Source organism: Giraffa tippelskirchi, chromosome 1 (assembly GCF_054371585.1).
Source record: "Giraffa tippelskirchi isolate mGirTip1 chromosome 1, T2T-mGirTip1v1.2.pri, whole genome shotgun sequence".
Lineage (NCBI taxonomy): Eukaryota > Metazoa > Chordata > Mammalia > Artiodactyla > Giraffidae > Giraffa > Giraffa tippelskirchi.
In genome coordinates this window covers 82558514-82585366 of record NC_137275.1, presented here as the reverse complement: position 1 = coordinate 82585366, position 26853 = coordinate 82558514, and the positions used below count along the sequence as shown (strand labels likewise).

The 26853-nt window shown below is 35.2% G+C and overlaps 1 long non-coding RNA gene across 1 annotated transcript in view; it reads left to right on the top strand.

The window, feature by feature from the left end:
• LOC145547177 (uncharacterized) overlaps window positions 1–25902 on the top strand; it is a 30547-nt gene extending 4645 nt beyond the window's left edge. The window contains exon 2 of the long non-coding RNA XR_014083625.1: window positions 24027–25902. This is a non-coding gene — a long non-coding RNA (uncharacterized LOC145547177). The remainder of the gene's footprint in view (window positions 1–24026) is intronic.
• Window positions 25903–26853: the final 951 nt, after the last annotated feature.

Genomic DNA, 26853 nt, shown 5'->3' with positions numbered 1-26853 from the left:
TTTCGTTTGATGTAGCCTCATTTGTTTATTTAATGTTTTAATTTTGTTTCTCTTCCATGAGGAGACATAGGCAAAACAAACTGAAGTTAAAGTGTATGCTGCTTATGTTTTCTTATAGGCGTTTTATGGTTTTAGGTCTTAGCTTTTAAGTCTTTAATATATTTTGAGTTTTTTTTTTTTTTTTTTTTGGTATATGCTGTGGGAAAGTTGTTCAGTTTGATTCTTTTGCATGTTTCTACTCAGTTTTTCTAACACCATTGAAGAGACTTTGTTTTCTGCTTTTGTATACTCTTGCCTCCCTTGTCATAGACCAATTGATTTTAGGTGTTTTTCAGTCACTAAGTGACACGGCTTAGCGACTGAACAACAACATGTGGGTTTATTTCTTGGCTCCCCATTCTGTTCCATTGATATAAGTGTCTGTTCTTTTTTTTTTTTCTTGCCAGTATCATAACGTTTTGATTACTAATATCTTTGTTTTATAGTTTGAAATAAGGGCATATGATATCTCCAGTTTTATCATTGTTTCCTAAAATTGTTTTGGCTATTTGGGATATTTTGTGTTTCCATACAAATTTTAGAATTATTCTAGTTCAGTGAAGAATGCATTTATATTTTGGTAAGGATTACACTGAATCTGTAGATTGCCTTGGAGAGTATGGTCATTTTAAAAATGTTAATTTTTCAAATCCATGAGCATGACATACTTCTCCATTTGTTTGTATTGCTTTCAGTTCCTTTCATCAGTGTCTTACTGTTTTCAGAGTATAGGTCTTTCACCTCCTAAGATTCCTAGTCATTTTAAGTCTTTTTGATGTAAGTGAGATTGTTTTTTTCTAAATTTCTCTTTCTGGTAGTTCTTTATAGGTATATAGAAACACAACCTATTTTTTTGTGTTAATTTTGTATCCTGCAACTTTACTGAATTCCTTTATCTAATTCCCATCAGTTCTAATCATTTTTGGTGGTATCTGTTGAATCTATCTGGTTCCTTTCACAGGCTTTTTTTTTTTTCCTGTATCTGGTTTATGTGTTGCATGTCTCATTATTTATTTTGTTAAATACTAGCCATTTTACATAATACATTGTAGCAATTCTGGATGATTGTTGTCCTCCCTACTCTCTGGGGCTGTTCTGGTGGTTGTTAGTATTCATATTTGTTTTGTGACTTGATTAGGCTCCTTGGTATAGTATTTTCCTTGCACCTTTAAGACTTTGGTGTCAGTCCTTTGAGGACATAACATTGGGGATGTGGCCCATGCCTAGAATAATAGTGATTTTTACCAGGGCTCTCTTTGACTGTCTTTCTCTGATCTTTCTGATAAGCCATCTGCTTCTTTTGGTATTACACCCTGCTCATAAGGCTTTATTAATCACTAATTGATTATCATTTTTAGCATCACCCTACAGCATAAACTGCTTGGCAATCTAGTCCAGTTAATTTGGACAGTGATAATTTTTGAGACCAAACTTTAAGGTTTTTTTTCTCTCCCCAGGAAGACTCTTTTCAGCTGTTTCTTTCCATGCTTGTCACTGAAAAATTAGATGGCCAGTGGTTTAGCTTGTCACTCTTAATTAAGAGAAACTGTTATTTTTGAGAGCACCCTTTGGCTTGAACTCATTTCAAATAAAGAACCTAAAGTAACTCCTTTAGATAAAAGCTTCAGAGCTCTCTTCTTAATGGACTGACTCTTTACCTGGGACATCTCTGAGCCACTACCCTGGGCTCTGAGTGAGACAGTACTCTCTAGTTTTCTTGGCTTGCCTCTTGCAGAATGGAATCTCTGCTGTAAGGAGGAGCTAGGTTTAGGGCCAAAGGGGCCTCAGTAGCCTCAGCATGCTGCACATGGGGCAGTGCTTCTGTCAACTATTAGCTGGCATTCACCAGGAATTAGTCATTTTACCTCGGAATTGCAGTAAATGAGGAATAATGATGGCTTATACGTCCCTTGGACTGCAAGGAGATCCAACCAGTCCATCCTAAAGGAGATCAGTCCTGGGTGTTCATTGAAAGGACTGATGTTGAAGCTGAAACTCCAATACTTTGGCCACCTCATGCGAAGAGCTGACTCATTGGAAAAGACCCTGATGCTGGGAAAGATTGAGGGCAGGAGGAGAAGGGGACAACAGAGGATTAGATGGCTGGATGGCATCGCCGACTCGATGGACATGGGTTTGGGTGGACTCAGGGAGTTGGTGATGGACAGGGAGGCCTGGCGTGCTGCGGTTCATGGGGTCACAAAGAGTCGGACACGACTGAGTGACTGAATTGAACTGAACTGGTACCTCCGTGAAATACGGTAACACTTGATTGGGAGCTGAAGGAAAAGGGAACCCCATCCTCTTAGGCGACACCTGCCTATAGTGGAACTTTCCTCAAGCTGAGTTTGGTGGGTGGAGAAAAGCAGAGGATTGTAACTCAAATGCCTTGTCTCTCACTGTTTTTACTGAGAAAAGTAAAAACTCACTTTATCCTTGAACAATTTTTGTTTCCATTTGCTATATGTCCTTAGAACGATTTCTAGAGATTTTTTTTTTTTTTAAGTTTTATGGTTATCCTTAGCTTTGCTTATTTCACTGAGGAATGGATTTGCAAGTTTCTTCACCTTGTTAGATTGAAAATGGAGTTCCTGTAATCTCATTCTTTAAATTTTTATTTTCTCTTATTCCAAGGAAATATGAGGTGAATGTGAGGTGGACAGATATGTTCAGTTGGCTATCTTGATCTAACCCTTTTCATCTCTTTTTGAGACTATTTCTTCTTTCCATGTCTCCTTTGTTGCCCAGGTAGGAGACTTTGATTTGTATAGTCCTGTTACTGGCACTTAAGAGAACCAGTTCCAGAAACACTCTTAGTAAACCTGATTTAAAATCCAGCCTTCTCTTACTAGTTGTTTGACCTTAACACCATATGGGATGTTTGAATTTCTGCTCTTTCACCTGTAATAAAAGGAAAGAGCACTTACCATGTATTGTCCTTAGAGATAATGTAAAAAGTTAATCTGGACATTACTTTTAGAAAAAATCAGATTATCTCATCTCAATTATAGGAAATATAAGAAAGAATATGGCAGAATTTAGCTTCATTATCTAATAAGCTTCAAACTACTCTTGAGTTAAAAAAAACTATACACAGCAATTACTACTTCATTAAAATGTTTCAAAAGAATGCAATCAAACCTATTTTTTAATTCTTAATTAATCTCTACAGTGCTTTGAATTCACATGTAAGATGCATTTAAAAGCTCTTGATTAGGAAAAAATAATTTCCTTTTTTGTATGAATGCTCTCAGATATTTTGTTGCTGCTTTTGTACAGATTTAGACAAAACAGATGATTTTCAAATTCTAGTACCAGTGGGTTTCATTTCAGAAACTATTACTATTTAATCCCACAGTGACTGATTCCTGTGCCTGGAGTGCTTGATTTAACTTAAAGGTTTATAACTTCAGCATTTTCCATAATGTTAAGAAATGCCATGCTATTGTATTAAAATTTTACTGATTATTGCCTCATTTATTTGAAATCTGAAAAATTTACATGTGGATTGTGTGAAAATTTACCTTTGCTATTCTTTTTTGTATTGAGGTTTCCTAAAAATTTGTCAGTGCAAAAGAAGACAAAAAAAAAATAAAAGAAAAAAGAAAAAAAAAATTTGTCAATGCAAAACCTAGTTGAGAACCCTACAAAAGTATGTGGCCAATTGCTATATTTAATAAATTGCTATAATTAAGAAACATGCTCTTATTAGAGGGAAGCATTTGATAAGCAGGAATTTGCCACATATTTAGCCAAGTGACAAATTATACATTTCTAAAAATATAGAGTATAGGAAAGGTCTTCAGGACCTTGTTTGGCAATACTTTCTTACCTTAGTTGTTGTCTGAAAGCTGGAATTTGCCCCATTATCCAGATTTTTCTGTAGTTTTAAAATGGTGCATCAGCACATCTTTGCAGAGTATTCAAGATCCTTTAGTGATAGAAATTGATAGTATATAAAAGTTCCAAAAATTCATCCTTCTTCAACGTTTGAACTGTTTTGATTTTACAAATTTCTATATGTTTCATTCATTCAAACAAAGGGTCCTGTGATGGTTAATTTTATGTCCATTTGGTTAGATGCCAGTAACAAGATATTTGGTCAAACACTAGTCTGGATATTGCCATAAAGATATTTTTTTAGATGCTATGAACCTATTTTTAGATGAAGGTATTTTTTAATTCAGTAGGTTATTCTCAATGATGTGAGTGAGCCGTGTACTAGCAACCAAAGACACTGAAAGAAAACAGACTGTGCAAAGTTCCCTGTGTTATACATGTCTTTGGGAAAAGAATCTAAAAAGAGTGGATATGTGTGTGTGTGTATGTATAAATGATTCACTTTGCTGTACAGCAAACACAACAATTTAAATCAACTAAATTACATTTTTTAAAAAGCAAATCAGACAGATCTCTGAGGAAGAGTTTTGCCTCCTGACTGCCTTTGGTCTTGAACTGAAGTATCAGCTCTTCCCTGGCTCTCCAGCCTGCTCTGCAGATTTTAGATTTGCTGGGCTTTACCTGACCCAATTCCTTAAAACAAATTTCTCAATCTCCCTCTCTCTCTCTCTCTTTTTTTTAATCTGGAGAGCATTTAGAGTTTATTTTACTCAGTATCTCACCCTCACAATTTTTACCATATTAACATCCCTTCTGTACAGCTCTTACCTTAATATTTGTCTTGAGTCTGTTTAACTTTTATTTAAAGACCAAGATCACATACCATAAATAGAAACTAACCACAAAAATTAATTAAATCAAAAGAAAAGAGTAGTATTACATTCTAGAAACTGGGCTTTGTATTGAGGTTTGCTTCCTTCTTTTTTTTAAATTAATTTATTTATTTCAATTGAAGGCTAATTACTTTAAATATTGTAGTGGTTTTTGCCATACATTGACATGAATCAGCCATGGGTGTACATGTGTCCCCATCCTGAACCCCCCTCCCACCTCCCTCCCCATCCCATCCCTCAAGGTCGTCCCAGTGCACTGACTTTGAGTGTCCTGTTCCATGCATCGAACTTGGACTAGTGATCTGTCTCACATATGGTAATATACATGTTTCGATGCGATTCTCTCAAATCATCCCACCCTTGCTTCTCCCACCGAGTCCAAAAGTCTGTTCTTTTTATCTCTGTCTCTTTTGCTGTCTTGCATATAGGGTCATTGTTATCATCTTTCTAAATTCCATATATATGCATTAATATATTGTATTGGTGTTTTTCTTTCTGACTTACTTCACTCTATTTAATAGGCTCCAGTTTCATCCACCTCATTAGAACTGATTCAAATGTGTTCTTTTTAGTAGCTTAGTAATATTCCATTGTGTATACTTACAACAGCTTTCTTATCCGTTCGTCTGCCAATGGACATCTAGGTTGCTTCCATGTCCTAACTATTGTAAACAGTGCTGTGATGAACATTGGGGTACACGTGTCTCTTTCAATTCTGGTTTCCTTGGTGTGTATGCCCAGCAGTGGGATTGCTGGGTCATATGGTAGTTCTAGTTTCAGTTTTTTAAGGAATCTCCATACTGTTCTCCATAGTGGCTGTACTAGTTTGCATTCCCAGCAACAATGTAAGAGGGTTCCCTTTTCTCCATACCCTCTCTAGCATTTATTGTTTGTAGACTTTCTGATAGCAGCCATTCTGACTGGTGTGAAATGGTACCTCATTGTGGTTTTGAGTTGCATTTCTCTGATAATGAGTGATGTTGAGCATCTTTTCATGTGTTTGTCAGCCATCTGTGTGTCTTTTTTGGAGAAATGTCTGTTTAGTTCTTTGGCCCATTTTTTTATTGGGTCGTTTATTTTTCTGGTATTGAGCTGCATGAGCTGCTTGTGTATTTTTGATATTAATTCTTGTCAGTTGCTTCATTTGCTATTATTTTCTCCCAGTCTGAGGGCTGTCTTTTCACCTTGCTTATAGTTTTCTTTGTTGTGCAAAAGCTTTCAAGTTTAATTAGGTCCCATTTGTTTATTTTTGCTTTTATTTCCATTACTCTGGGAGATGGGGCATAGGTCATAGAGGATCCTGCTGTGATTTATGTCAGAGAGTGTTTTGCCTATGTTTTCTTCTAGGAGTCAATCTCTTTTTCTTTCTCAATATCTTTTTGTATCTCTCTCCCTCCCCTTCCCTCCTCTCTCTCTCATACACACATACACACACACCCCTAATCGGTTTTGTTTCTCTGGAGAACCCTTACTGATACAAGCACAAGCCTTTTGCTAGAAATATTGACTTGTTTCAAACTTCTCTTTGTCCAATAAACTCTTATTAAAACACAGATTACTGAGCTTCACTTACTCCCTGATAGAATTTTTAGTTCAATATATTCAAAGAAGGACTTCCCAAATTTGCCTTTAATTTCTTTTTTTTTTTTTTTTTTTAATAAATTTATTTATTTTAGTTGGGGGCTAATTACTTTACAATATTGTAATAGTTTTTGCCATACATTGACATGAATCAGCCATGGGTTTACATGTGTTCCCCTTCCTGGACCCCCCACCCACCTCCCTCCCCATCCCATCCCTCTGGGTCATCCCATTGCCCCGGCCCTGAGCCCTTGTCACATGCATCGAACATGGAATGGTGTTCTCTTTCACATATGATAATATACATGTTTCAATGCTATTCTCCCAGAACGTCCCACCCTCACCTTCTCCCTCAGAGTCCATAAAATTGTTCCATGCATCTGTGTCTCTTATTCTGTCTCGCATATAGGGTTATCGTTACCATCTTTCAAGTTCCATATATATGCATTAGTATACTGTATTGTTGTTTTTCTTTCTGGCTTACTTCACTCTCTAACAAGTTTCCCTGTGATGCTGGCCCTGCTAATTTAAAGACCACACTTGAGAACATCTCCTCTAGATCATAGTGTAAAATATGGGGAAGCAATGAAGGAGCCTCATTATACTACGGGAAAAAAAAGATCACTAAATAAATCATTTAACGTGGCCACCTTCTTGGCCTTTTGACTTCTATCTACTGCAATTTTCATCCATATTCCTATACCTCAGATTTCTTATTAGTAAGATAAAGACTTTAGATCGAATTATATTTGATGTTCCTCCTTAGTACAGTTTATAAGATTTTATAAATACTACTATTTATTGTGAGAATGAAAGAAAAATACTTAAGGAAATTCTGGAAGTATCTTCTAACAATGAGGAATGTTTGATAGCAGGTAACAGTGAACTTTGTAACTGTGATTTGAATAAATTGTTTTCTCACATGAAAAATATCTACAAGTAGATGAGTATCATTGTTTTCATTACTGAAAGCTGAGTTCTCTGGAGCAGAGTTTGAGATGAAATTTGGGTTATAAAATCCCCACATTTTACGATGTGGAGATGAACACCTAAGGGGAAAAGTGGGAGCAAGCAGGATTGGGCAGATAAAGCCTGAAATGTGTGCCCAAGAAAATCTCAGCCATTCTCACAGAACACTGCCTAGCAAAGGGTCTTGTGTTGGCCTGGAACAGCTGGATTTGTCTTAGTTTGTGAACTCCATCTCACTCTGTCACTGGAAGAGTGTGACCTGAGCCAGGTGGCTCTCAGAAGCTGAATTAGGCCCTGAAAAATTGATGTTTGGTTGCTGTCTACTGATTCTGGGGCTTCCCAGGTGACACTAATGATCAAGAACCTGCCTGCCAATGCAGGAGACATAAGAGACATGGGTTCAATCCCTGCATTGGGAAGATCCCCTGGAGGAGGGCATGGCAACCCACTCCAGTATTCTTTCCTGGAGCATCCCATGGGCAGAGGAGCCTGGTGGACTGCAGTCCATGGGGTCACAAAGAATCAGAAGTGACTGAAGCGACTTAGCAGCACACACTGCTGGTTCCACTCTCTACACCTAGCAGTCAGTTCTTCCTTGAAGGGGGTAATGGGCGGTACATTGTTTGTCTACCTCACATATCAACACAAGTCCTCTCTGGCTTTCTTTGCTTTCCTCTAATTCAGAAAATGGCTCCTGCAGTAGCAAGTATTACATGTCATTCAGAGCACCAAGGGAGAAGAGAAGCAGTGATGTCCATCTGTTTTATCAGGAAACAAAAAGGTTTCCTAGAAACCATTTGAGCATATTTTGCTTATGCTTCACTTACCAGAAAATAATCACATGACTAGATCTGTAGCGGTTGGAAAGGTGAATAGTTTCTGTCTTTAGTGTCTACAATGGAGCAATGAAAGGGAAGGATGATTGGGATGGATGTGGGATTCCAAGAAGGTCTTTGTCACTCATTTTGCTAATCACCTAAAATATCTACCAGTTACTTTTCTAGGTACAATGTGTTAAATCCCATAAAGATGTGCAAAATCAGTACTATTATTCCCAATCCCCAGAGAAAAGCATGAAAACGAATTTCTTTCTTTTTATCTCTCTCTCTCTTTTTTTTAAAAATATTTTCCTCAGTCATTGTCCTGACAACAAGAATTAATAATCTTAGGCTTTAGAGAATTTATTGGAGCAGTGAGCAAGGAAGTTTCCTGGTATTGTATGTAGAGTGTAGTTTTACTAAGAACATGTTCATGCTCCTATTGTAGAAAAATAGCATTTACTAAACTTAGTATTTTTATTTTTCCTTTAGAGTCCAAATAAGTTTTCTCATCTATCCTGAGAAAATATAGGCAGGTACCTCACAAATGTGGGATGAACTGAAGGTTACAGGAGCTGTAATTTATATCAAAGTCAAACCAACAGGACTCCTGTTATCTCATTTCCGAATCAATATTATCCCAACGTATATGCTATTTCACTGTAAACCAAGGAGTTCATGCTCAAACATGCAGCTGCCAGCTCACAATTTAACATAAAACATCTTAAGGAAGCAAGAAAGTAGGTGGGAAAGAAGCTCTACAAATCTCAGGAATCCCTCCTGTTCTTAAGTAGCCAACATTGTGCTAATAAACAAATGAAGATGAGTAATGACCGAGTGAATTATAATAATGCAGATTGTCAAGTGGATACATCATAACTGAAAATAAGGACCATGCCTTCATAATTGCTGAAGCGGATAGGAAGGAGGAGGAATCTAATTATCTTATTTCTATAGCTTGTCTGATTGAAATTTAGCTATATTCAAACTCACTTTCCTGTAAATATATTTCTAGGTCAATTTTGACCTAGTATTTGAATTTTTTTTTTTCTGAAAACCTAGGGATTGTATAGAACAGCAGAATAATGTCAGAATAGTAACATCAAAATTATTGTAATAAGAACTATGTTTCTAATAACAGTGTGTATATAATGTCTCAAAATAATTTAGATAGCTATCTTTTATGGGGTGCTTTTAGAAATTGTTAGAAAAATAAATACTTTGATATTCTGGAAAAGAATATGCTGTTTTCATAGTGAAACTGTAAAATGTCTCTTTGCAACTTTAACAACCAAAATAGACCAATCAATTAGCAGCTTTGAATGAACTGACTTCCAGGAGGCAAAATAAACAGTGATTTTAAAAACTTGTTATTTTAAATAAGAACAGTAGAGGACTCTAAAAATGATGAAACAATCAACTGCTAAAGCTAACTTGATTGAGTCTCAACTAGATATGACACATTTTACACACATTATCATATATAAAAGAAATATGGAAGCTATGAATAAATTATTAAAAAACTAGCTGTTTATGAATAACTTTCCACACAATATTATTTATCCTTTTAAGCCATTCCTTAACTATTTTACTTTTTTTTATTATTTCTCAATAAAAATTCCAAAGAGGCAATTTAATCACTTACAGAAAGATTTCAAACATATATTCTCTTGGTGTTATTTCTTTAGGGAATAGTGTTCTCTGTCTTGTTTCAATATTGATTTATGTGTTAATTTTTTTTTGCCATAGAACATCAATGGATGTATTTTTCAAGGGGCTATATCTCTAAATTATATTAGAATAGAATTTATCTACTTTCATAATTAAAGTTCCAGGAGATATTTTTCACAGGAATAGAAACATAATTTTTAATATCCATCTTAATGCTACTACAAATAATTGCATTATTTTCCTAATGAACTACTATCTCTAAGCCTCCATGTTCAAAGAACTATATTAATTTTGACTCAGTATAATTTTGTGTACATATTTCACTCGGGTAATTTTCTAAATAGAGGATACATTTATTCAATATGGAAAATACGTTTTGAGTGTTGTTTTTAAGGTGCAGTTATAAATTTGATAATTAATAAGATGGAATCAATTGATTATATTTAATGTTCAGCAACATCCCTCTCCCCTATTATAGATGATTAGGGAGCAGCAAGATGGCTGAACATCTGAACTTCTAATTTTTTTTATTTCTTCAGAGTTCCCAAAGGTATATATTAAAATACAGAAATGACAAGTTTAGAGCCACAAACACATGCAGAACTCAAGATAAGTTCATGTGAAAGGAATTAATGGCAGCATAACCAGAGTTGTAATGTTAAATATTTCTGCAATGTGAGAGGCAGCACATTGTTATAATGGGGGCACAGACTTGGAGCAAGAATACCTGAGACAAAACTAGGCTCTACTCACCATCTGCATGCCTGTAGGCAAGTTGGTGCCTCTCTATCAATGTGGAACATTACCATAATATACTTAATATACTACTGACTTAAAGCATTAACATAACTTTCCAAGGGACTTATTTTATTAATAAGAGCCAAGTTTAAACCCAAGGACAGTTGAGTTTGAATAATAAAGCATGGTTAACTATTTCAAAGTATGAAAATATTTTTTAATTTTATGATATTAATGAGCGCACAGTAATTTATATATTTGAATCTCTTGTTTCTGTTCTTCAAAATTCATCTCTTCTTCTCTCTTTTAGCTATAATCTGACACAGAGGCAGGACAAAAGGAAAACGCACACTCCTAGAACATTTCTTAGAAATAGAAGTCCTGTGAATATCATACAATAACTTTTAAAATTAGAATATTAAGAAAAATATCTGAACTACAAAAACAAAAAGCTAGTCCCATTCTGTTTTTATTTCCTTCCTAGGGTAAAAATCAGAAATATTAGAATTATATACAAAATATACTTCCCTGGTGGCTCAGAGGGTAAAGCGTCTGTCTGCAATGCAGGAGACCCGGGTTCGATTCCTGGGTCAGGAAAATCCCCTGGAGAAGGAAATGGCTACCCACACTAGTACCCTTGCCTGGAAAATCCCATGGATGGAGAAGCCTGGTAGGCTACAGTCCATGGGGTCGCAAAGAGTCAGACACGACTGAGCGATTTCACTTCACTTCATGTACAGAATATATATAAAATGAGAGACCGAATGCATCCTTTCATTTTCCTCTACCCTTCTGTCTTCATTCCCCTTACACATAATACTGTTTATTAAACTAAGAAGACGTTTTGTCAGCTTTTATTTTTCAGCAACCACTCTCAATTAGTATGTGACACAACTAAAAGCACTGTCAGATGATATTAAAGATAGGCAACATTCTAAATGAACATAAATTGAACAATTTAATTATCTGCCACCAGTATTATCAGTGTACCTCTGTTGTGCTTTTCCATTTCACAGGAAACAGCTGCCTATCCAATTATTCCTATCTGGAATCTCACGACGCAGTTTCCTAATATCGTAGTTACTGGACAACTGAAATAGATACTTTTCCTCGTTTATGAATGAACCCTAAAAAAGATTATTCAGTTAATCATGGAGGGATTTAAGTAAAATCAGTTTGTTTTGGAAAATGATTTAATGTTGAAGGGTATAGGGCAGGGGCTCAGGTTAGCTTTAACAAAGTGTACATTTCTATTTGCTTCCTCTTATAGAAATGAGAGAAACAAAGATAAATAGATATATTAACTATAAAAATCTATGGCTCAAGGAAGAGAGTTATTATTTGTGCTGGGAAAATGAAACAGTTTTTACACTAAAAACTACACTTTTATACATGAGTGTATATACATACACACATGTATAAAATCACAGCACTGTATAATTACAACTTCACTGTGGGAATTAGTTGTAAATATATGGGGCCTTTGATACCCTGAGAGTGGCATTGAGAAAATAATATTCTAAAGAAGAGACAATTAGAAAATATACTGTTTGATTTTATTGTGGAAATACTAGTGTTGGGGTGGGAGAAACTATAACTGGTTTTAAATGTTTTACATAGATTGACATATTTATACCCTCAAGACTGTCACAAACAGTTACTATATAAATCTTTTCTGGTCTGAATATTTCTGTTCTGATAGATCAGTGAGCATGAGAGGTGAAGAGAGTAATGAAACTTCAAATATCTTAATAGTACTGTCACCTTTAGTAGCCTTTCTATTCTATTACCTTCTGCGTTTAGCAAGAGGTTACTTACAGAGGCAGAAAACACTTATTTTATCTGAGACTCAATTAATTGTTTTGCTCAGTGATTAGGTTTGATTAGATGTTCTCTTAGTACCTTTATATTTAAACTTTGTGATTAAAACACAAAATAGAAAATAACCACAGATCCAGAATGTTTTAGAGACACAGTTACAGATATCAGTACTAAAAATTACCTGAAGAGATAAAAAGGGAGAGAAAAACCGAAATCTGTGCATATGAAAGTCTTAGGGGTATGAATGAAAAAGTAATTGGTGTTGTATTCTCCTTTTCTTATATTCAAACTAGTAAGACATAAATATATTTCAAGGGGTTTCAAATTGACTGGAACTTAAATAATATCCATACAGAATCATTCATTTTATGGATTAGAAAACCATAACCTAGAGAGGATTAAATAGATTAAACCATGGGTCTTATCACTAATCTTTTCATTAATTCATTTATCATTCATTTAAATAAACACTAAACACTATTGCATAGAACACTTTGTTAAGCACTCGAGAACAAATACAAATATGCCATTGACCCTGCCTTTGAGAATATTTTATGTTCTTGGAAGGAAAAGCAAATTTCCTGCAGCAAATGTCTCATAATTAAAGATAAAGTTGTTCATAGTTAAAAATATTCTTTTATTTAAATATGTGTATATATATATATTAATATGAGAGATCATTGTAAGTTCATCAATTTTAGAAAGCATGAAAGTATTATAAATGTTCCAACAAAGAATAGTCCAGTCCCAGATGGCTTTCATAATGTATTCTCTCTAACATTTAAGGAAATAAATGCCAATTCTATTCAAACTCTTTCAGGAAAATAGAAAAGGAGGAAATAATTTCCAACTTATTTCATGAGGTCACTATTAACCTAATATCAAAGCTCAACAAATATATTTCAAGAAGTAAATGTTATAGACCAATAGTTTTTATAAGGATGCGCACAAAAATCCTCAACAAAATATTAGCAAAATCAAATCCAGTAACATGTATAATGTCCAGTACATCATTACTAAGTTGGACTCACCTCAATAATGTAAGATTAGTTTGACATTTAAAATCAATCAGTGTAATTCACCATATCCACAATATAAAGAAAAAATATGACCATCTCAATAGATGCAGAAGTATATTTGACAAAATTCAGCACCAAGTCATTTTTAAAACTTTAAGCCACATGCAAAAAGAGAACTTCCACAAACTTCTAAGGGCCATTATAGGAAATCTGCAGCTAGCCTCATAATTAAGGGTGAATATTTGGTGTTTTCTCCCCATGATTAGGAATAAAGCAAGGATGTCTGCTCTCCCTGTTACTATTCAACTTTAATATTGGAGGTCCTAGCTATTACGATAATGAAATGAATATCAAAAAGGCATAATGGTTGACAAAAATTATGTAAAAAAAGTTCATATTTCAGTAAAACATGATTGTTTACATAGGAAATCCTCAAGGACTTAACAAAATAACTACTAAAAGTAATGGGTTAATTTTTCAAAGTGGTACAAGGTTAATGTATAAAACTTTTGCATTTCCAATTGGAAGCAAATTTCCTGCAGCAAATGTATCATAATTAAAGATAAATTGGAAAATTAAATATTCTGTTTAAAATAGTGCCAAAATATAAAGTAACAAGTAATTGATTTAATAAAATATAAGCAAGACTATTCACACTAAAAGCTATAACATGTTTTTGATAGAAAGTAAAGAAGACCTAAATAGAGATATTCACTATGTTCATGGATTGGGAGAGTTAGCATTGTTAATATGTTAATTTTCTTTAAATCCATCCATAGAACTAACCCAATCTCAATCAAAATCTTAACATTTTTTGGTAGCAATTAATAAGTTGATTTGAAAATTTGTGAAAATGCAAGCATTTCAGAAGAACGAAAGTCACTTTTAAAAAGAACAAAGAAGACATACCTTACCTGACTTTAAGACTTGCTATGAAGCTCCATACTATGGTCACCTGATGCAAAGAGCTGACTTATTGGAAAAGACCTTGATGCTGGAAAAGAATGAGGGCAAGAGGAGAAGGGTGTGACAGAGGATTAGGTGGTTGGACGGCATCACTGACTCAATGGATGTGAGTTTGAGCAAACTGCGGAAATAGTGAAAGACAGGGAAGCCTGGCATAGTGCAGTTCATGGTGTGGCAAAGAGTCAGACATGATTTAGCGACTGAACAACAACAAATGAAGCTACCTTAATCAAGACAGCATGGCCCTGATGAAATAATAGATATATCAAATGATTAATCAAACAGAATAGCGAATCCAGAAGGAAATCTGTGCATATATGATCAGTTGATATTTGTCATTGGTCCCAAAGCAATTCAATGGCTGAAAAAAAAAATCTGTAACAAATAGTGTTGGAACCACTGGATATCCCTGAAGAAAAAGAAAACATTAAACCATATCATATATAATACACAAAAGTTCTCTTGAAATGCCTCACAATTATAAAAATATAAAACTTCCAGCAGGAAAAATCTTTGAAAATTTCTGTTAGCTATTGTTTTCTTAGATAGAACATAAAAGGCATGAACCGGAAAGAAAAAATGAAAAATTCAACTTGATGAAAATTACGACAGTTAGCTTTTAAAAAGACACCTTAAGATAATAAAAAAGCAACCCATATAAATGTGAAAATATATGTAGCAATAAGTAATTAGAAAGTGATTTACCATAGTGCCAAAAACATAATTTGAATAAATATATGGTTGAGCAATAATAAAGATTTATAACTTAATAATGAGAACAAGTAAGCTAATTATAATGGGCAAAAAAGTTTGAACAGATTTCAAAATAGAAAATTTTTGGTAAATAGACTCATGAAAATATAATTAATAAAAGTCATAAGGGAAGTATAACTCATAATGAGTTATCACTATCTATTCATTAAGGTGCCTAAAATAAGTAATATTGACAATACCAAGTGTTGGGATGGGTGTGAACAACATCAACTTTTCAAAATGTAGAAGTGGAATAGCCATAAAACTTTAGAAGAGTTTCTTAAAATATTAAATATCTATGTGCCTTATGACAGCACTGTTGCACTCCTAAGAATTTTCTCAAGTGAAGTGAAAAGGTATTTTCTATATAGATTTTTATGTGAATATTCATATCATCTTTATTCACAATAGACAAAAGTCCTAAGCACACAGATGCTGTGTTAACAGCACAACAGAGGAAAGGGGCCTTTCTTTCTTCATCTTGTTCACCATCAGATGGCTGAGCAGCCCTTATACCTTGGTGTTTGAGAACATTTACTCCTGGGGCATTGTGTTCAGAAATCGACCGGATATATCTTGGATGATATCATGATGTGGCAGGTACAGGTGGTGGTTTTGCTAGTTCAGAGCAGCAAAATGACCCACCACCGAAGTAGAAAACATCTGCAAACAGGATGAAATATTGTGAAATAGTGGCCTGAGTGGCATGTTGCTATGAGAGCCTTTGACAAGTTAACTGGAGGAGACAAGCTGAGGTCAGAGAAGCAAACAGCAGAAGCAGGTCCAAGTTGGATTACATGTAGCAGATGGCATGTGCAGTATACCTTAAAAGAGGGTTGAAATCCTCCTTATCAAGGTAATAGGGAATCAGATTAATACAGTAATATCAGTATTTTACTCTAGTAGATAAATTTGGGAAATTTTATGTTAACTAAACATACCAGAGGATTCCTACCAGTAGCCATGAAAATTAGCATGCCAGACAGAAATATATGCATCTTGTCTCTCAGTGAAGGTCTTGTAAAGTTGGGATACCAGATGTAGGGTTCAAACCCTTCTTTTTTCAGGAAGATCTGGATTCTAAGTTCCGTCATGATTATGGGTCATTATGCTAGGGGTGGGTTTTATGGCAAAACTGAGTCCCAGCCTCTCCTATATGTTTCAGTGTAATTTGCTTCTCATTTGCCTTGTGTGTAGTTGTCACTTAGCCAGTATTTTTTTTTTTTTTAAGAGGAAATTGTTCCATATTGTAGCTGTAGAGTCAGTGTGTCTGTGGGAGAGGTAAGTTCAGGATCTTCCTATATCACCTCTTGAACTGAAACCCCCTTTCCAACCTCTGCATCCCTACCTCTGCATCATCTGACTTTGGTGGTCATTGAGGTTTATGCTTGCTCATGGTTCTTTCCCCCAGGATGGGGACCAACAGAAAAAAATTCCTTAAACAGCTACTATGACCAGGACACATCAAAATTAATAGACCCAGGAGCTCAGTCTTTCTGTGAAGGAGGCCTATTAGCTAATCATGATGACTGCAGCCTGAGGGAGCCGGCTTCTAATTAACATATATCTAATGGCAGACTGTAGTTCTTTCCAGAGACTTAAGATGGGGGTGCTATCTTTACGCTCATCCTCTGTCATGCTCCGGAGCACCAGTGTTTTCTGAAGGGGAGCTTTATATGCATCTGACACCTGGTTTGTAGATCTAGCACCTTATTTCATACAGCTGACACTCAGAGGAAACCTCTTGATCACCTGGCTCTGACGACCAGAGAGATAAAATTCTTGGATTCCAGAGGCTGTGGCAATCAGAGAAACAGTTATTGGTTGACTACCACCCCCAGGGCAGTGCACCACACAGACAGTGATTGGAGACAAACTACCAAACCCTTTTGTGAAGAAGGCCTCCTCTTGTCCTAGTGCTTTGGCCTGAGAGCAGGCTTCAGATTTAGCATACACTTAGTGGCCTATAGAACGGGTCTAAAAGGAATACAGACAGTAGACACTTATCTCCTTCTGCCTTGCTCCAGCCTACTGATATCTCCAAGAAAAGAACTTATACTCATTTTGAGTCCCCATTTTTTTTTTTTGACTGCTATCAAGGGATCATTTCTAGATTACCTGTCTGATGGCCAGTAGGATTTACACTTGTGGTATTATAGAACTGTATATATTTGCATAATTTTAAAATCAGCTCCCTGAGGTCTGATTCAGCTTGATTTTCAGTTCAATTCAGTCACTCAGTCATGTCTGACTTTGTGCAACCCCATGAATTGCAGCAAGCCAGGCCTCCCTGTCCATCACCAACTCCCGGAGTTTACCCAAACTTTAGCAGCAGCAGCAGCAGCAGCATGTCCATCGAGTCGGTGATGCCATCCAGCCATCTCACCCTCTGTTGTCCCCTTCTCCTCCTGCCCCCAATCCTTCCCAGCACCAGGGTCTTTTCCAATGAGTCAACTCTTCGCATGAGATGGCCAAAGTATTGGAGTTTCAGCTTCACCATCAGGCCTTCCAATGAACACCCAGGACTGATCTCCTTTAGGATGGACTGGTTGGATATCCTTGCAGTCCAAGGGACTCTCAAGAGTCTTCTCCAACACCACACTTCAAAAGCATCAATTGTTCGGCGCTCAGCTTTCTTCACCGTCCAACTCTCACATCCATACATGACTACTGGAAAAACCATAGCCTTGACTAGATGGACCTTTGTTGGCAAAGCAGTATCTCTGCTTTTTAATATGCTGTCTAGGTTGGTTATAACTTTCCTTCCAAGGAGTAAGCGTCTTTTAATTTCATGGCTGCAATCACCATCAGCAGTAATTTTGGAGCACAAAAAAATAAAGTCTGACACTGTTTCCACTGTTTCCCCTTCTATTTGCCATGAAGTGATGGGACCAGATGCCGTGATCTTAGTTTTCCGAATGTTGAGCTTTAAGCTAACTTTTTCACTCTCCTCTTTCACTTTCATCAAGAGACTTTTTAGTTCCTCTTCACTTTCTGCCATAAGGGTGGTGTCATCTGCATATCTGAGGTTATTGATATTTCTCCTGGCAATCTAGATTCCACCTTGTGCTTCTTCAGCCCAGAATTTCTCATGATGTACTCTGTATATGAGTTAAATAAGCAGGGTGACAATATACATCCTTGACATACTCCTTTTCCTATTTGGAACCAGTCTGTTGTTCCATGTTAAGTTCTAACTGTTGCTTCCTGACATGTATACAGGTTTCTCAAGAGACAGGTCAGGTATTCTGGTATTCCCATCTCTTTCAGAATTTTCCACAGTTTATTGTGATCCACACAGTCAAAGGCTTTGGCATTGTCATGATATTCTTTCTTTTGGGACACTTACAGTTCTTGGTACATCATTTACTAGGATCTTTTAAAAATATAATAGGACACTTGGACAAGCACAGAGGTGCAAAAGATGGCAGATACTTGGGGTAGGTTAAACAATAAGGTTCACTTCCTACATGAGGTCATTCCCTCAGGACTAGGGGAGATAGTTGTTTTATCTACCGTATAGAAATTAACACATGGTGTCATGCATAATGAAGTAACAGAGGAATATGTTGCAAATGAGAAATAAAAGGATACATCAGAAAAAAACTTTAATGAAATGGAGAGAAGTAGCTTAACTGATAAATAATTTGAAGTAATGGTCATTAAGATGCTTACTGAACAAGGGAGAAGAATGTATGAACACAATGAGAACTGTGATAAATGTTTGGGCAGTATGCTGCAGGACACAATAATGGAGCTGACAAATACACTAGAGAGATTCAACAGCAGATTAGAAGAAGCGGAGGAAAGGATCAGTCAAGTCACAGGCAAAGCAGTAGAACTCACCCAATCAGAGTAGCTCAAAGAGAAAAAAAAGAATGAAAAAAGTGCAGATGGTCTGTGGGATTTATGGAAGAACATCAATCAACTAACATTCACATTACTGTATAGGTTCCCAAAAGAAAAGAGAGAGAAATGAGCAGAAATCTTACTTGAATAAATAATGGCTGAAAACTTACCTAACTTGGGGAAGGATACAGACCTCCAACTCCAAGAGTCGAAGAGAGTTCCAAAGATGAACCCGTAGTGACTTACACCAAAACATGTTATAATTAATACGTCAAGAGTTAAAGACAAGGAAAGAATGTGAAAGAAACAAGAGCAAAATCGCATACAAGAATACCCCCTTAAGACTATTGGCAGACTTTCCAGCACAAATTTTGCAGGCCAGAAGTGAGTGGCACAGTATATTCAGAGTACCGAAAGAAAAAAAGAAATTCCAACTAGGAATACTCGATCTGGCAAAGTAATCATTAAGAACTGAAGGTGAAGTAAAGCCTTTTCTAGACAAGCAAAAGCTAAATGAGTTCATCTCCACCAAAATTACCTTTAAAACAATATTAATAAGACTTTTTTTAAGTTGAAAGAAAAGGTGATAGTGACAAGACCACATATGAAGGAATATATCTCACTGGAAAGGTAAATATCAAGAAAAAGTAGTGGATTAATTACTTTAAGGCTAACATGAAGGTTAAGAAGTAAAAAAAAAAAAGTAAAAATAATTGTGATTACAATAATTTGTTAGGGAATGCACAGTATACAAATACTCAAAATGTGGCATTAAAAGCATAAAATGTAGGGGTAGAAGTAAAAATGTTGAACTTTACAATGGAATTAAACATAAGTTGTTATCAACTTAAAATAGACTGTTACAGATATAAGGTGTTATATGTAAGCCTCATGAGAACTAGGAAGCAAAAATCTGTGGTAAATACACAAAAAATAAAAAGAAAGAAATGCAAGTATAACAGTAAAGAAAGCCATCAAACCACAAAGGAAGAGAGCAAGAGAAAAACAAAGGAGAAAGAGGAACTACAATAACAGCCAGAAAACAATTAACAAAATAGGAATAACACATGTATTATTTGGTCGGTTGTGTCCAACTGTTTGTGGCCCCATAGACTGTAGCCCACCAGGCTCCTCTGTCCATGGGATTCTCTAGGCAAGAATCTCTAGGCAAGAATACTGGAGTGGGTAGCCATTCCCTTCACCGGAGGATCTTCCTGACACAGGGATTGAACCCAAGTCTCCTGCATTGCAGGCAGATTTTTCACCCTCTGAGCCACTAGGGAAGCCCAATAAACACATACCTAGCAATAATTACTTTAAATTTAAACAGACTAAATTTACTAAAAGAAATAAAGTGGCTAAAAAAAAAAAAGACTCATTTCTATGCTGCCTTAAAGAGATTCACTTCAGATGTGAAGACATGCAAGACTAAAAGTGAATGGATAGAAAGAAATACTCCATGTAAATACTAAGCAAAAGAAAGCTTGAATAGTTACATCATACAAAATAGACTTTAACAAAAGACTGTAGTAAGAGACAAAGGCATTAAATAGTGATAAAGGGCTCAATCTAACAAGAAGATATGATATCTGTAAATATTTATGTATCTAATTAACATCTAAATATAATCAAGCAAACATTAACAGACCTAAAGGAAGAGATAGCAACACAATAATAGTAGGGAACTTTAATACTCCACTAACATCATGGATGGATCATGTAGACAGAAACTATAGGAAACATAAACCTTTAATATAACATATTAGAACACATGGGCTTACATATTTACTGGGCTTTACATCCAAAAGCAACAGAATACACATTTTTCTCAACTGCACATAGAACATTTTCTTAGGTAATATGGTAGGCCAGAAAACAATTCTTAAATAACTGAAGTGAGTGGAAATCATTAAAAATAAATCATCTTTTCCAACAACAGTGCCATAAAGCTAGCAATTAATTGCACAAGGAAAACTGGAAAATTTATAAATATATAGAGATAAAATGCTACTGAGCAACCAATGGGTCAAAGTAAAACTCAAAAAGATACCTTGAAACAGTTGAACATGATAATGTAAAACAACAAATTTCATGGGAGGCTGCAAAAACAGTTCTAAGATGGAAGTTGATGTGTCTACTTCAAGAAATAAGAAAACTTTCAAACAACAACCTAACTCTGCACCTCAGTGGAATAGAAAAGAAACAAATGAATGCAGTAGTAGAAGTTAGTTAGTAGAAGGAAGTAAATAACAAAGGTTAAAACAAATAAATAGAGACTTAAAAGACAATCAGTTCAATTCAGTTACTCAGTCGTGTCCAACTCTTTGCCACCCCATGGACTGCAGCACACCAACAGAGAAGATCAATGAAACTAAGAGCTGGTTCAGAGTTTTAATAACTGTGTGTTAGGATTCTCAGATATTTGTTTAGATTGAAGAGTTTTGTTTAGTTGTGATTTTTTTTTCTTTTTTAGTGTGTGTTAGTCAGACTTTCCCAGAGAAACACAACCAATAGGTGATTTTAGATATACATATTTAATATACACACATATAGGTATGAAAATATTTAGTATAATGTACTGGTGTACATATTTGTGGAGACTGAGAAGTACCAAGATCTGTTGTTGGCAAGATGGAGACCCAGAATAGCTTGTGGTGCAGTTCAAAGGCCTGCGTAATGGAGTTCAGGAATCATTGAGCTGGTTCATAAATATTTCCTTTGTTTTAAACTTTCCTTTGGTTTCTTGATTTTTTTTCAATTTAATTTTTATGATTATTTTTTATATAAAATTTAGATTCTGAAACTGATTATTCATGTCAAAAATAGCTAGTCTAAAATGATACAGTATTCTAAATATTGCAGTGTAGTGTCATAAGAGGCATGGCACCTGGAAATTACGACTTTCTGAATAACTCATTCTTGCTCAACATCTAGATAGTTGATTTGGATAACATTTATCTAAAAGTATCTTTCTGTAATATGAGTTGATGACATGAGATGATATCCAAGATCCCTTCTAGCTCCAGCACTTTTTACTTCTATAAAAAGAGTAATACTATTTTTATCACAAGCAGTGATTACTATGTTGGAAAGAAAAAAAGGTTATAAAGAAGAGCTATTGAAAAATATAGGGACAGTGAAAATAGTTTCTCTTACCATGACTAACAGGATTAAACTGTAGTAAACACAGAGTTTATAGTTAATATAACTTAATGTCCTAATTATACCTTTTGTTTTAACCATTTGTCAAGTGTTATTTCTTGTTGATTTCTCCAGTTTTTATTATAAGCCTTCAATACCCTCCAAAGTCTCCATCCTAGTGAATTCTATGCATTCCTTGGGCATGTTTCACATGTGAACCAAAATTATCGTTCAACTATCAAACCTAAATACTCTTGCCACCTCTAGTAACAGCTACTCCTCCCTTAAGTGTTCATCTTTGAGGCCATTCTAGTGGGTTCTCTCTCTCCCACTAATCTATTTACTGTCAGGCAATCACTGTCATTGCCTCCCTCTGGGTATCAGCATTGCTTCTGTCAGTATCCACTGTTGTTTGTGCTTTTTAAAGACCTTTGATAAAGTCAGTGTGTGAACCTTATAGAAGCTGGCAGTTTTCCTCTCTCTCTCTGCTTGAGTGTTGTTTTTATCCTCATGGGTACCAAAAGCCTTAGTGCTTATACTGCAATGTCTTAGAAAAACTTTTGTGAAATGAATGTTTTGGATTTTATCAGTAACTATTGTCATGTACTCCCACCATAAATACATATACTATTTCAGCTTGTCCTTTGTGATAAATGGCTGGAATGAGAAAGTAAACAAAAATTAGTTACTGTGATAAATGAATGACAATTTGTGCTTGGATTCTAAATTGATTGTGAGGAAAAAGAAACAAGAGCAGGCATAGACACATGAAGAGCAAGAATTCATGAGTGTGTAGTGTGCCTGTACTGTGGTGCTTAAGAGGTATGTTGTTGTGCTATAATGTTCTGTACATATAAGAGATATCATCCAAAAACTAAATCAAGAAGGAGTTGTCTTAGAGTAATGTGGTCTGTATTCATCTGAAGGAGATGACTAGGGGATGACTAGGTTATTTAATGAATTCATTATTCCGTAACCATTTTTGGTGATCAATTGGATGGAAGCTAAAAGCATCATGTCAGAGTTATATATGATATAAAACTATGTATAGCTATACAGAATGAAGGGCAGAATATGCCATCCCAGATATGCCACTTTGGCATATTAGTTATTTTGAGTTAAAGTTACTTAAGAAACAGCCAGTGCAAGAAAGACATTACAACTCTCCTTTGTCCCTCTGAAAGCAATAAATAAATCTCCCATGAAATGTACCCTTCCTGTGCCAGGAGGGTGGAAGAGGTATCCTTATTACCAGAGATAGGGTACCAGGAGGGTGGAAGAGGTATCCTTATCAACATAGTTATGGTGCCAAGGGGTTAGAAGAGGTATCCTTATCACCAGAGTTAGGGAATTCAGGGCTGAGAAGCCTGTATAAACAGACCTTGTTAGTTATTCACTAATTTACTACTCCAAGCCCAAACTCCTTTGTCTTATCAATTCTCCACACATTTATTGTTTCTTTGTCTAAGATATAAAATCTGCCTGCTTTAATTTGTCTTTGAATGCTACACTTTTATGAGCTCCCATATGTAAAAAAATTAAATTTGTTTTATCCTCTTAATCTCCCTGATATCAATTTAATTATTACGACCACCAAAAATCCTAAAAGGGAAGAAAGAAAAGTTTTTCTCCCCTTCAGTATCTATAAAGGAGGTGGCTACTACTTTTACATCAGAAGGTGAAAAATATTGCAGTTGTTGATGTTGTCTTTTTAGTTAGGTCAACTCCAATAGCTTGGTTTGTGTTCTTTAGCATAAAGGATCAGTGCCTGAGAGTTTTGAAGCAACTACCCATCTCCCATGAAGGAGTGAGCATAAAGATAACTTGAGTTACATACAGTATGCTAAGCTCTTATTATCTCCTGCTTCTGATGACTACAGTTTTATTATTAAGTCAAATGTGTCTTCTTCACTCTCTTTTCTTGGTAGAAATGCATTCCCAAGAGGCTTTTAAGTTCCTCATGCAAACAACCTTTGAATCAATCTGACCCAATTTGTTTGTTTTTTCAAGGTATGTACAAATATTAGTATTGGATTTAGTTGGGTTGCAAGGTGGACTATATCCATCAATCAATATGTGTCTAGATAAATTACTCAGCTGCTTTGTGTCTCTTATATCTCACTTGTAAAGTGAAGAGTAGTATCTATTTTAAAACTTTAACCAACTTCCTATCACAAAATGTCTTAAGTAGATTAAAATTAATGTATGTGCTAAGTTAATGACATGATAGAGTAGAAAAATTGAGAACAGCCATTATTAATGTAAGTAAAATAGTAAAGCTAAAATTTTGTTTGAAAGCGTAAGTAATCATCAAGATTAATTTTGTTATGAGCCGTCATCATCTTAGTTAAATAGGGAGACACAGTGAATTATAGTTTGCAATATCAAAAATAAGTTTGAGTCCGTTTTCTACTCAGAAAGCCACAAGAGGAAGATGTTGCTCCCCATCAAGTATAAAGCCATATAAATTATAAAATTAAAGCTTTTTTTCTTAAACTCATTAGACATGTTTTTTTATAAGGCTGAAGTAGTTAGGCAAGCAGATGAACTGAATTCCAAAGGTTACCCTTTGGAGCAGAGGAGGAGATAGAGCATATACTGAATGTTACATGTCTGGCAGACTGTGGGAGGAAGAAATGTTAGGCATGAACACAAGTACAAGCATGCACACCTGTGCATGCAGGCCTGCAGGTAGTAATTGCTTCATGCTGGGGGACAGGACTGAGTAATTCCTATGTATTGGGATCTTTTCTTATACAAAGTAAAAGCTGACTTCTCCTAGGAGGAAAAGGAGAAAAGCCTTTAACCCTATAGCCCCAGAACAACATCCATTACCACTGGAAAAAGGATAAAAACAGAAGCCCTCTAATGCTAATGGAAAAGCTGGAACCTCCCCAGTACCTCTGACTCAAGAAAATCTTGGCAGCTGTTTGTTTCCCCATCTATTTTGTGCTGATACTCAAGAAAGGGCAGTGTTGAGGATCCTTCATTGATTCAAAGCAAAGATTGCCTACTGCTGTTCATTATTAAGCAATAAATTAATCAGTAGAATTAGATTAGAGACTGAGGGTCCATACAGGGGATGTGAAGTAATTACAATTAATATATTGAAGGATATATTAGTAGAAAAAGTGAATGAAAAGAGTAAGGATTCCATGAAAGAAGTAAAAAAGAAATCAGTCACAGAAATGCTTGAAATTAAAACCAACTAATCAAATAAAAAATAAAGCACTGAATTAGAGATTGTGTAGTCCATATTCTCCGAAGATAAATGCTATTAGCAACATGATGCTAGTGATGGAAGAAATGTATCAATAGAAATCCCTATGAAAGAAAATGGAAAGTGAGTCAAGGGATGCTGGCAGAGCCATCAGACAAAAAGGAAGTATGATTCTATATGAAAGAGAATGGAAAGGAAGGAAGGAATGTTTTGCGAAAGTTTATTCCACATATGGGTTATAAAGAAACTCTCCAAGGGTACATAAGATGACTTATATAAGAATGTTTAAAATGCTTTCGGTTTTTGTAGCAAAGAATTGCAGATAACCTAGGCATCCCTTACTATGAAAAATGAGAAATTAAATGTGATATTAGCATATAATGGAAGATTTAACAGTAAGTAGCACACGTGTACATATCTATGTCGCAAAACACTGTATATGTCCTAGGACACATTTACAACTAAATAAGCATATTGGCAATGGAATGGATTGGAAAACTATGTACTCAATATTCTAGAGGTAGGATTGAAAGAAGAGAGGATTGTGACTGGAAAAGTCTGAGGACAAAGAAAAATAAAATAAATTCAAGGAGGGCTTTGGACATAATGATGCTGATAATGTGATATGAACTTAATTCTGTATATATGATATATATGAGGTTCTTTTAAAAAGAAAAGAAAGAAAAAGAAAGATCTATATCTTCTTCCTTTAGTTAAACAGCGTTTTCTGACTTCTTACTATGAAGATGAGAGTATTGGTATGTGTACTATTCCCTATACCTTCAACTTCAATAATCTATACCTTTCATCTATACCTAAAAAGATAAGCTAATTTTATCTTTCTAGCATTGATTAATCCCTTTAGGATCTATATTTTAGTCTTCTATATTTTGTCTACCAGTTGATTCTAAAAAATAACAATAAAGGAGTTTTTTAATCATCGTGACTATGTGAATAGTATGCATCGCAAAGCCAAATGGTATCCCAGGATTACACCTTCTACTTTAATTGTTGAGTGTTAACAATTACCAAACCACTAAAATGGGAGTGTTCCTTGGATCTACATCAGATAGTTCAACTTTTCTTACTTAGCATCAACTATGCAATACCTGTAGCCGTTTTTATTTGCATCATATGTGGATGATACTGTTTTTTGAAGGGAAGTGACTGCTAGTTTTTTATAATTTTTAATTTGTTGAGAATAAAGACATATGCTGTCTACTAATCCATTAATATCATCCATTTCACAATTAGCTATCTGTTATGTGGAGTCTAGTCAAATGTTCTTGATAATATTCTTCCTAATGCTTATTTTTTTTCTATTTCACTTGGGAAAAAGTTTCAAAAGTAGAAAAACCATGGAAAATACTAGAAACAAAAGCAAAATTGAACAGTAAAAATAGAAATTAAACCCATATGAATTTATTTCTGAATTTGCATTTAGTAATTAAATCTGATTAGGAGATAATTTATTCTGATGCTGTGAAATAGCTTATTTTATAATTAGTGATTTGAAAAACAACATCATGTACTGT